Below are 12,893 nucleotides of genomic sequence, written 5' to 3'. Positions count from 1 at the left end.
TCTGGAAAAGAAAAAAAAAGTCCAAATTAAGCAGTTTTAAATTTGAGGGTGTTTGTAGCACCATGATGTTGTGATTTTTGTTTTGCTAGCAAAAATTCCCAATGAACTTGCACCTGCAAAATTGCATACTGCAGAACACATTCAGCATGCCATTCTGTGTGCACAAAAGATCAGGATACACATTTAAGTAATTTTAAGGATTAAAGATATTATCATTAATTTATTATTAATATTATAAGTGTCTTGAAAGGCATAAAAAATCTGACTTGAAATTCTGGTAGCTGGAAAAGTACTATATGCATGTTGCTTTTTTTTTTTTTTAATAGACTTTCTATCAGTTATTTCTGTCAGCACACTTGCTTTCCAAAATTGAAAACAAAATTCATAAGTCAAGGTTTCTCATGGAGTTTTATTTACCACTAGAATATAGCTTATTTTACTCAATATGAAACATTTATGTCTAGTAGGAACTATGCTAAAGACATTTCCATGATCCTGGGGTCTGTCTTTTATAATAGCTCAGACACTTTGGGAGCAGGGAGCTATTATATTATTGATTCTTTACCAAGTTTCCTGGAAGTTTTAGCATATAGAAGCCCTGGCCTCAGGATTAAAACTGGATTGTATGTTCTGTTGTTTGCACTTTTATTTAACTCACCCCGTTAATCGGTCAGTTATCAGGAGAATAGCACCAAACTCACAGTAGACATAAAGTTTTGCTTTTCCCAAAGTCCGTGAAACTGGCCTAGCTGGTCTGAATATTTATGGAATATTACAATATCCCTCTGGATTCTGATTCTATTTTTTCCTAATTCTTCAGTAGCTAATATAATTTTTTTGCATAGCAGAGGAAGATTAATATCAGATGTGCTGAATATTTTAAATACAGTAGCATCCAATATTTTTGCATATGTGTGTTTCCTTTCCTGCATTTGTTTTCAAGTGTTCTTCCTTTCCAATGCACTGAAATTGTTATTTCTATTTGTGAAATATATGTTAATCATATGGCACTGTGTTATTTTATCCATTGATCCCTGGTATAAGTGCTGTCAAAATTTAGCATAAAACTGTGAAAGCTCTGCCTTGCTGGGGCACAGATGGAAATGAATTTTTATTATAAGGAAATAGGAAGACAAACCTCGCTTTTGGTTTGGGATGACTATGTATAATATATGGAATTAGTAGGGAGTTTGCCTTTGTTATAAATGATAGTATGCTTAGTCACTGCCAGAATAGAAAGTGAGAGATTTTTGTTTCTAATTCTGTCTTTGGTAAAATCTAATGATATAATCAAACAGAATTATGCTCCCAGAGATTTCTGTTGCCTTCTGGTCTAATGCGTTTTGTAAGATTTCAGAGATTTTTTTTTAGCCAAATTTCAGGGTGGTGGTTTCTTAAAAGCAACTGTTAAGGACGATATTGTCTATGTTAGGACCATATTGTCTGTCCTGGTTTGACTTTGTGCTCATTTATCCTCTCCTGAAATAGCCTAAGCAGTGTACACACACACACACACACACATGCAAATAAACGAAGGATGAGGGAAAATCTTTGATAGTGTAATGCACGTGGGTAGGTATCATGAGTTGACCTGTATTTTCCCCAAAATTCATATGTGGAGGTCCTAACCTTCAGCACCTCAAAATGTGACCTTATTTGGAGATAAGATCTTAACAGAGGTCATTAGAATGGGCCTCTTTTGGGTTCCTGGACCCAATTTCAACACTGGGGAAGGGGGTTCCCTCCACCTACAAGCAATTCTTTGGACACCAGCAGGGTGTCCTACAATTCAACTCAATTCTGACACTATCTACTGGAGATACTGTCAGATCCCACAGGTTAAGGGTTCGTTCCTACAAGGCTGTCCCCTCTCCCCCTATGTCGGAAGCCAGTCACAAGCCCATCTTGTCACTGTGCTTCTGACTGCCCAGCTATAGATGGGGATTCCCACAAGCCCCTCCTCAGACTTCAGGTGCTACGCCCAAGTCCAGGTCGCTACCTGTACTTCTGACCAACTGTCTATAAATCAGCGGTTTCTATGATTCCCTCCTTCCTTAGGTTTGATTAATTTGCTAGAGAAGCTCACAGAACTTAGAGAAACATTTTATTTACTAGATCACAGGTTTATTATAAAAGGATATAACTTAGGAACAGCCAGATGGAAGAGATGTACAGGGCAAGGTATGGGGAAAGGGGGCAGAGCTTCCATGTCCTCTCCTGAGCATGACACTCTTCCAAAATCTTCTGACCTGGAAAGCATTCTAAAGAGGGCAAAGGTTACTTATTTCCAACTATGGACAAGCATACCCATGTGTCCAGATCTCTTGGTTTTTCCTGAGAAGGCAGAAATCTAGATTTTTTTATTTGAAACCTCCCAATTAGTGCTTTTTTAAGCTATGAAATCTAAAGAAAACTTGCGTGTGCCCTTGTTTTGGACTGGTGGCTCCAATTTGCCATCTTATGCAACCCATGCTTGAGACCCTTCTTCCCAACACCCCCCAAATTCATGATTTCACCACTGTGTACTTCCAAAGTCTGTGAAATTAGTAATGCATGCATAAACTTACTGAGAGTTTAGTCAGCTGGTCCTAAAATCAATGAAACCTTCTTGAACTTTTCCCATGTGGCAGGTATAATAAGTTCATACAAATACCCGTGCTCATAATGAAAGCGAAGGAAAGGCTAAGGAGGTAATAGCACTTAACCAGCAAACATGATTTCTACAATGTTCTCATTGTCTTCTTATTCATAAAAGGTTTTGGAAGTTTACCTTATGAATGCCAAAGATTTGATGTTCCCAGATCCTTAAACTGTCATTAAGATATTTTAGGTTATAATGGTTAGAAATGTGAGGGATGGGAGCAGCATTGAGATCATCAGGATACTATGAAAACTGAATAATAATGTCACATTATATAAAGCATGTGTGAATCACTTGTAAGACTGAAGGTCTTAATAGAACTTTAAGACATTCTTAAGTCACTGTCTACCCTCAGAACATCTCTGCTATCCATCCATCTTTTGTTCATGTCTCTACAATGGCAGTCATGCAGTCATGTAATGAAACACAAATTATGACTTAAAAGCCTTTTTTTGGAAGTCACATTACACAGTATCTTTATAACACAGCAAACTCTAGCATATATATATATATATATATATATATTATCTATATCTATAACTTAGAGGAGTGACTGGCACACATAATAAATATTAGTTATGTTTATTATGAATATACTCATCTTTTTAAAGGATGTGTTTGATTTGCTAATTTGTCCCTTTTTCCCCTTTTGAGTATAATCAAATAGTGAATTATAGTGAATCAAGCTAGTGAAAACTAGCTAGTTAAATAATGGAGATTTAGTTGTTGGGTTTCTTTGTTTGTTTTGTTTGTTTTTTAACTTACTATTAAAGACCTTTACATCCATCTTCTTTAGCTTAAGAACTTTTGGATGTAACCATGATTTATGATCTACAATGAAATAGTAGCCAATATCTAAAAACATCTGCACTTGAGCCATCTGTTCATGCCTAAATACCAGATGCTATATATGTTGAAAATTCATATTTACTGAAATTGCCTTAATACTTGTACTTGCCTACTTAAACACTACAGCTAACAAAACACAGACTAGAAATGTTCTTGAGTCATGGATGAATTAAACTAATTTTATTATCTCTCTCAGAACGTTGAGCATAATGACCTGGCAGGTAATAGAAGAATATAATGGAACTTTATCTAAGCACTTATAGGTTTGTGGCTGGTGAAAATAATTGGGTTCTGAGATTAGGTAAATTTTTTCCTCAACAGAGAACAACAGAGAAGACTCTGTATTACCAGTAGCCATGGAACTCATGAGAACCCTGATAAATGTTCTCGGCATGTTGATAGGCATTCTGTGGGAGAAGGAAAAGGTAGAGTATTAGATGTATTATAAATTCAAAAGACTCTTTATCACAGAAATGACGAGTATTACTATAGGAAATAAAAATAGCTTCTTAAACCCCCCAATTTTCCCACATATATTTGATCTCAGGGTTCATTTTTCCCCTAGTTTCCTGAATAGCTGTCCTAAGCAATTGGCTCCTATGGGGTTGATCTCAGGGCATCTATATCTTATTGCTTAAATTTTAAATGTCTGTTTTGCCCTTACATTTGAAAATCTACTACATAGATAATGAAACTGGGGGATAAAAAGCAGAAACTATGGAAGAGAAATATATTGGATAATGACTTTTTTGTTGGCATTGTACACAAGAAAGATAACTAACTCTCCACATAAAAGAATTTGAATTTGAAAGATTCTCAGGAGAACTCTATGTCAAAATAGATTATACTGAGCATCTGTCATCGTTCCTTGAAACTTGAGATTTATTTCTTTAGTTAGAGAGCTAGCTCCAATTAATCTTTAAATCCCTTAGAAAGATACTGATTAATGAATATTACACCTTAGAATGCCTCTCTGAAAAGACTGGTGGCCTCAATAATATAAGAAAGCAAATTTATACTCAACAGAGTGATACATGAAAAAATGTTATTGATAACTATGTAACTATATAGATGTGTTTTTGTTGTTATTGTTGTTTTATATTGGAGGCAGGCAAAAGTTCATCTGTTCCAGCTTTATCTCCTGGATTTTAAATAAAGTTAAATTGTATTACCTGAAGTATAGCTTAACCTTTGCAAGGCTCTGGTACAATAACCTCCAAACTATGGCCCAAGACATAGGTTGAACAACACTCTTTCGTCTCCCAGTTTACTGTGTGTGTGTACACACATATGTGTTATTATGAGCAGGTACACACTAACACTTTTCTAAATACTTCAGGTTCAAGGATTTTTATTAAATAGAACAAAAAAAGTGAGACAAAATATCCTGAAGAAATTTAGAAATATTTCATTTTAAAATAGCAATAGCAAGAAATAAACTTGAATATCTTATTTCAATCCTTAAGGGCTAAAAATAAAGAAGGACAATAAATAAACCTGCTAACTTGTATACATTGAACACCATGTTCAAAAAAAGCCAGGGAAAGCCACCACTACTCTATGCATTTTCCTCAATCATGGCACATATTTTGACATCTTATTTCCTCCCAAGATATTTTGCTTCCAGCTGGATAGAGAACAAAACAGCATATGACCAGGAAAATGATTTTTTAGCCTTTCTTAAATTGTGTGGCTGAGAAAGAAAAAGTTCAAATATTTGACTTTTGTGTCTCCAGAAAAAGATTTTTTCCCAAATTGAAAGATTTATGAATAAAATGAAATACAGATTATTTTTGTTTTTACGATTTATTTTGCTACCTAATAAAATAAATACTACTGAAAGCATGAATGCACATTGCTGTTTTATGTAGCTGTTTCTTTTAGGAAAATAAAAGCTCTAAAAACCTACGTTTCTCGATGGTAACACAGTAAAGTTCCTTTCTATCATTAACACGTAAAGTGAAACTCTTAGCAATAATTCTGTCTTTAGCTGTCTGCCCGGTCACTGTGATGGCAGGTGAACTAAACACACCATTTGTTTTCTGAACTTAACACACCGTTTGTTTTCAGGAAAATGATGTCTTCCGTGCAACAAACTGACTCAAACTCTGCTTTCCTGCTGTCTTAATGTGTTTGCATTTGTACAAAAATCTCCATTAGTGTGCTTGCTTTTGACACTTCAAGTGCCAGATTTTAGACATTTATAAATTGACTAAAACTAAAAACATTTCATCATGTAGAGTAGGACACAGATAAAGATTATAGAAACCTGATTTTAAAATACTCTATTGTAATACCAGATATATGGTGCTGATATTTATATATCAAGGGAGTGTATCACTGAGATATTCCAGGGGAAATGACAGTGCCAGGGTGAGAAAAATCTTATTCATATCAAAGAAAGAATATGTTACTTCAGATGTCAAAACTTGTATGGCATTGTCATCAACTATGAAGTGTCAGTAACCAATCTGAGATATTGCACTGAAAAATGAGATATCTTCTTTGGTGATTTTTATAAGATTTAAATATGTCTTTGGTAAAGAAATCAGTCCCTTCAGAGGGCACAAATGTTTAGGCACAAGTACAGGAAACATTGATAATCACCCCAATACACAGGTATGGGTGCTTCTGTGAGAACTTATTTTTCTGTTTGTCCTGGTAAGTTTATCTTAGGCAGTCTATCAAAGTGTCTTAAAATTCAATCATAGAATTTTCTAAGCAAACCCCAAAAAGTTTATCTGCTGTGACTTCATAGTAACAGTGACATGAAGAGTTGGGGTTTTTTTTCTTTTTTAGCTACAGAGAGATAATCTCATTGGTGAAAGAGAAAAAGGAGTGGTAGTCACATACTAAAGCATATATGTATATGAATCATAATCACAACATCATTACAACAACCTCTCTGGTCACAGTTTCCATTTTTACACTTTGAGAATATTTGGGGGAAGCCAACCTTGTAATACTGCCCTTGTAGTCCAAAACAAGAATGCATCTACAACTATCTTTTTCTCGAGATTTCAACCTGGAGTTGCCTCCCTGACAACAGATTATCCCCCTTAACCATTTGAAGGTTTAAAGGGACAAATTAAACTATGTGTCTGGAGACTTTGGGTTCTATTTTCTTTTTAAATTTTATTCTTACTCTTTCTGTAGCAGTTAGTAATCAGATATCACAAACTGGTAGACAAATGACTGAATTCAGCCCTCACAAGTTTTTGTCTTGACCTCCAGTAAATTCTTTAAAATAAGCTATTTTCAGTTCAGCATTCTTTCATTCTTTAATCTAATAATTTTAAAGCTATAGAAGTCTGGTATAGTAAAATACCTACATATAGCATTAAGTTAAAAATACGGACTTGGTGTGAGGCAGATTGATGTTCAAGTTCAAATTCTTATTTAGAATCTGAGGGTTGTTTGCAAAGTACTTAACACTTGAATCCCCAGTTTCCTTATAAAAATGAGTATAATGATAATTCTAGCTTATATATTTAAAGAAATTCAAATTTAGAAGAACAATAAAATTCTCTGCATAATACACTGAGAACCCAATCAATATTAGTAATCCTGATAGAAGTAAATACTTATAGTGTTTACTGAGTGCCATTTGTTATTCTTTGTGCTTTATTTATAATGATTTGTTATATTCTAACTATGACTTTATGAGGCTTGTGCTATCATCATCTCCAAAATGCAGATTAAAATCTAAAGTACAGATTCATTAGGTCACTGTTGAAAGCCACACATCTAATACACATTAGAACTCGAATTGTAACTAGTTCTATAGAATTTTAACCAGTTTATAGACCTTTGGCTCAATACTTCATTATATCACATGCCTCTCCACTCTTGTGCCTACTCATCAACTACTTTTATTTTCTCTATTACTACCTAGAAGTAACAGAATCTGTGGAAATGTTACAAGTTGTCATTAATAACAATGTATGATCCCTGTTTAAAAAGAGGTTAAAGTCTAGTGGGAAGACAGATGATAAAATACAGTGGAAACAAAATGAAATATTAGATTGGATTTGACTAATAATAGCTACAAAAATGAAATTATTTGTCAATATTTCTGAATATTACAAGAAAAGTGTGGGTTCTAGCCAAGAATTTATCCATAGAAAGGAATGGAATATTATATAGAGGGGTTTCAGAGTGCAGTTATGACAAAAAAATGAAGTTACTTTCTTGTACCTTACCAAATTAGATCATCCAATAAACCACTTACATATGCATTATACATTTACTCCTGACAAAAAGCTCTATGATGAGGAAACTAAGATTTAAAAGATTCAGTACCACACCGATGGTCAAACAGGTTTTAAGTTATTAAGTCAGAAATTGAGGCAGAGAGCTATTCCAACAGCCTCAGTGACAAAACTGAGAACTTAAATTAACTAGTCCTTGGGGAGATAAAAGGAAAGACAAAATTCCAAAAAAAACAAAACTTGGAGGAAGAATTATTAGTACATGTTGTATGAATATAGGAGATGGGCCACATGACTTTAATGACTTTTCACAATGGTCTTAGATACTTTCATTGCCCCCAGGATTTAGAAAACCACTAATTTGAAACTACTGCACATGTGGCTGCTAGCAACTGTGAGAAAAGTATTAGAAAGCAGACACACAAGTTTAGGTGTTGTCTACAGGTTTGGGGCTTTAGACTGCAAAGAGATGCCTATGTTCTTTGCTAGTAACCAATTGGAAAGAAGGTAGTGTGGGCACTATTTATGGCAAGATGAGCACATTTCTCCAACTTGTGTAAACATATCTTTAAAAAACAGCTAATCTAAGGCAGTTGGATGAATTTTTTTAAGTTGGAAGGAACTTAACTATCTGGTAATCCATCTCGTCTATGCTTATTTAAGGAAACCAAAGCACAGATATGACATGCACCATGTCCAAGGTCACAGGTGTGACCTCTTTAATTAATGACAGACTCAAGGCTAGGATTAAGGTCTTCCCTTCCTCATCACGTACTTTGCCGCCTTTGCAGTTTGATCATCCACAGTATTCAGTCTTGTAAATTTGCCTCAAAGTTTAGATAGACCCTTTCTTTAATTTATTTTTTTGGGGGGAGTATAATTGCTTTACAATGTTGTGTTAGTTTCTGCTGTAAAGTGAATCAGCCGTATGTATACATCTGTCCCCTCCCTCTTGGACCTCTCTCCTCACCCATCCCACCCATCTAGGTCAATTTCCATCTGGACTGTTAGACATGTAGGATTGATTCAGGCTGTGTAGGACTCTACTGCGCTTATAATTAGCACATTAAAACTGGGCAGTGATTATTCTGGAGATTTGATGTAAATCCAAAAGCAGCAGCTGTAGGAGTTTCTTGCTGTAACTCAGAAGATCAGGAAGGAACAGTGACTCAGGTAAAGTGGATTTTTAGCATAGCTTTCACTGCTTACCTGCTTGGTCGCCTATGGAGACAAGACCCTAGAGAATTGTTAATTGCTTACTTGCCAGGAAAATGAATGAATGTGTGTTTATGCACTTTATCTTATAATTGAAACTCTGTGAGTCATCATAGTTTGTTTATTGTTATTTGGGTAATGGTTCTTATCAATATACAATTCAACTATGTGGTAAAATATTTGAGCATTAATATACAATATGTATGTTTGTCTTTATTTTGACTACATTGGTCATTGTCTTTCTCCTAAAGTAATTATTTCAGACTCACAGTTGACATATTAGCAGACAAGTGGAACTTTGCACTTGAGCTTACTGATATCAAGAGCTATATTTAACATGAGATAGATTGACCGGTCTGGAAGTTTGTCTTTTTCTGAACCAAAATTCTTACTTTAAGATTTTTTCCCCTTTTCCATCACTTCTACTTTTCCTTTTTCTGCTGTATGTTTATTCAAAGCAGAATTAAGAATGCTTTTCTGTTGGTTGGTATTCACTTTCAAACATTTCCTTTATGTTTACGACAGAAAATATCTAAAATGAAGCTCAATAGTGTTAATTGTCATTATAAAGTCGCTTAGGACTGGAGAGACTGATTCATATCATGAGAACTAACATGATAATTTAGTTGTTCCTAAATCTTAGCTTGCCCAGGGCAGTTCTATTTTATACACTTTGCTCCAGCATAATTATTTACAGTTCTCAATTTTATTCTCATCATTTGGAAAATAATTTTTAAGGGCTCTCTAAATTTATGTAACTTAACAAGGGACCAGAGGAGACCTCTATTGATGGTGCCAAAATATCCAAAGAATTGTCACAGCTTGGTTCACATTGATTTTTTCTCCTTGTTTAATTGCTTCAAAATGTCCTCAGTTGTGTTTTCAGTACTCTGTTGTCTCCCCTATCTGCAGCAAAAATTCCCACAGCAAAATAAAAATATAAGTTGCCAACTTTTTACAAAAAAAATGCTTTAAAAAATAAATTTGGTATAATTTTAATGGAGCCTACAAAAGAGGTTCTATAGCCAATCGGTATTTTTATGACTTTGCTAATATCAGTTCTCTGCTCTCAAGCTTCTGCCTCAGTGTTTCTGTGATACTGTTTTGAATGAAAAATAAGTGGATGAATCTAAATCTCTAACTGTAGCTTTTATCATTTTCCCAGTGTTTTCCTGAATTTTCAATAACGCACTAGACATTTCTACTTAGATGAACAACTAGAACATTAAATTGAATATGCCTGGTAAAACTGATCCTCTACTGTAGTAAGATGATTTTGATACCCCTACCTAAGGTCTGTTTGCCCTGCCATGGACCCACCCCCTGTTAATGGGAGTTTTATGATGATAGGCTCACGGATGTGCCCCCCTTCTCTAGAGAATTGCCCTTACGGAATAACTACAGTGCGCGTTATGCTCTTGAGCACCCAACCCCACCCCTAATCGGGCCAAGGCCAGATTTTATGAGGCTACATCATTTCCTTCTCCTTCCCTTTCCTGCTGCCTTTACTCCAATACAACGTTTTCTGAAAGAGCACTGCTTTAGTAAATCACACGACCCTCCATCTCTAACTCTGACTTTGCTTCAAGGATACCCAACCTGAGATGTCAATCCCCTTTCAGCCCCACCATTCTCTGGATGACAATAGGCTCAAAACCCAGATAAATTTTAGACTCACTCTTTTTCTCTTTTTGAACCTTACCTCAAATAAGTCATCAAATCTTCATGCTTCACTTTTATTTGTTAATTTCTTTGTTTATTCATCTTTATTTATCTGTACTTTTTGTTATCAGTTCTGGTTGCTTTTTTTTTTTTTTAGAGGTAAAATTACTTTTCTTTTTATTTTATTTTTTTTAACATCTTTATTGGCGTATAATTGCTTTACAATGGTGTGCTAGTTTCTGCCTTATAACAGAGTGAATCAGTTATACATATACATATGTTCCCATATCTCTTCCCTCTTGCGTCTCCTTCCCCCCCACCCTCCCTATCCCATCTTCCCTATCCCACCCCTCTAAGTGGTCACAAAGCACCGAGCTGATCTCCCTGTGCTATGCGGCTGCTACCCACTAGCTAACTATTTTACGTTTGGTAATGTATATATGTCAATGCCACTCTCTCACTTTGTCACAGCTTACCCTTCCCCCTCCCCATATCCTCTAGTCCATTCTCTCGTAGGTCTGTGTCTTTATTCCTGTCTTGCCGCTAGGTTCTTCATGACCTTTTTTTTTTCTTAGATTCCATATATATGGGTTAGCATACGGTATCTGTTTTTCTCTTTCTGCCTTACTTCACTCTGTATGACAGACTCTAGGTCCATCCACCTCACTACAAATAACACAATTTCGTTTCTTTTTATGGCTGAGTAATATTCCATTGTATATATGTGCCACATCTTTATCCATTCATCTGTTGATGGACATTTAGGTTGCTTCCATGTCCTGGCTATTGTAAATAGAGCTGCAATGAACGTTTTGGTACATGACTCTTTTTGAATTATGGTTTTCTCAGGGTATATGCCCAGTAGTGGGATTGCTGGGTCGTATGGTAGTTCTTTTTACAGTTTTTTAAGGAACCTCCATACTGTTCTCCATAGTGGCTATATCAATTTACATTCCCACCAACAGTGCAAGAGGGTTCCCTTTTCTCCACACCCTCTCCAGCATTTACTGTTTGTAGATTTTTTGATGGTGGCCATTCTGACCGTTGTGAGATGGTATCTCATTGTAGTTTTGACTTCCATTTCTCTAGTGATTAATGATGTTGAGCATTCTTTCATGTGTTTGTTGGCAATCTGTATATCTTCTTTGGAGAAATGTCTATTTAGATCTTCTGCCCATTTTTGGATTGGGTTGTTTGTTTTTTGGATACTGAGCTGCACGAGCTGCTTGTAAATTTTGGAGATTAGTCCTTTGTCAGTTGCTTGATTTGCAAATATTTTCTCCCATTCTGAGGGTTGTCTTTTCGTCTTCTTTATGGTTTCCTCTGCTGTGCAAAAGCTTTTAAGTATCATTAGGTCCCATTTGTTTTTGGTTTTATTTCCATTTCTCTAGGAGGTGGGTCAAAAAGGATCTTGCTGTGATTTATGTCATAGAGTGTTCTGCCTGTGTTTTCCTCTTAAGAGTTTGATACTCTCTGGCCTTACATTTAGATCTTTAATCCATTTTGAGTTAATTTTTGTGTATGGTGTTAGGGAGTGTTCTAATTTCATACTTTTCCATGTACCTGTCCAGTTTTCCCAGCACCACTTATTGAAGAGGCTGTCTTTTCTCCACTGTATATGCTTGCCTCCTTTATCAAAGATAAGGGGACCATATGTGCATGGGTTTATCTCTGGGCTCTCTGTCCTGTTCCATTGATCTATAGTTCTGTTTTTGTGCCAGTACCATACTGTCTTACTACTTTGTAGTATACTCTGAAGACAGGGAGCCTGATTCCTCCAGCTCCGTTTTTCTTTCTCAAGATTGCTTTGGGTATTCGGGGTCTTCTGTGTTTCCATACAAATTATGAAATTTTTTGTTCTAGTTCTGTGAAAAATTCCAGTGGTAGTTTGATAGGGATTGCATTGAATCTGTAGATTGCTTTGGGTAGTAGAGGCATTTTCACAATGTTGATTCTTCCAATCCAACAGCATGGTATATCTCTCCATCTATTTGTATCATCTTTAATTTCTTTCACCAGTGTCTTATAATTTTCTGCATACAGGTCTTTTTTCTCCTTTGGTAGGTTGATTCCTAGATATTTTATTCTTTTTGTTGCAATGGTAAATGGGAGTGTTTTCTTAATTTCACTTTCAGATTTTTCATCATTAGTGTATAGGAATGCTAGAGATTTCTGTGCATTAATTTTGTATCCTGCAACTTAATCAAATTCATTGATTAGCTCTAGTAGTTTTCTGGTGGCATCTTTAGGATTCTCCATGAATAGTATCATGTCATCTGCAAACAGTGACAGTTTTACTTCTTCTTTTCCAATTT

Source organism: Balaenoptera acutorostrata, chromosome 2, assembly GCF_949987535.1.
Source record: "Balaenoptera acutorostrata chromosome 2, mBalAcu1.1, whole genome shotgun sequence".
Taxonomy (NCBI): Eukaryota; Metazoa; Chordata; class Mammalia; order Artiodactyla; family Balaenopteridae; genus Balaenoptera; species Balaenoptera acutorostrata.
The sequence above is the reverse complement of the archived record's forward strand: the minus strand, read 5'-3'. Positions refer to the sequence as shown.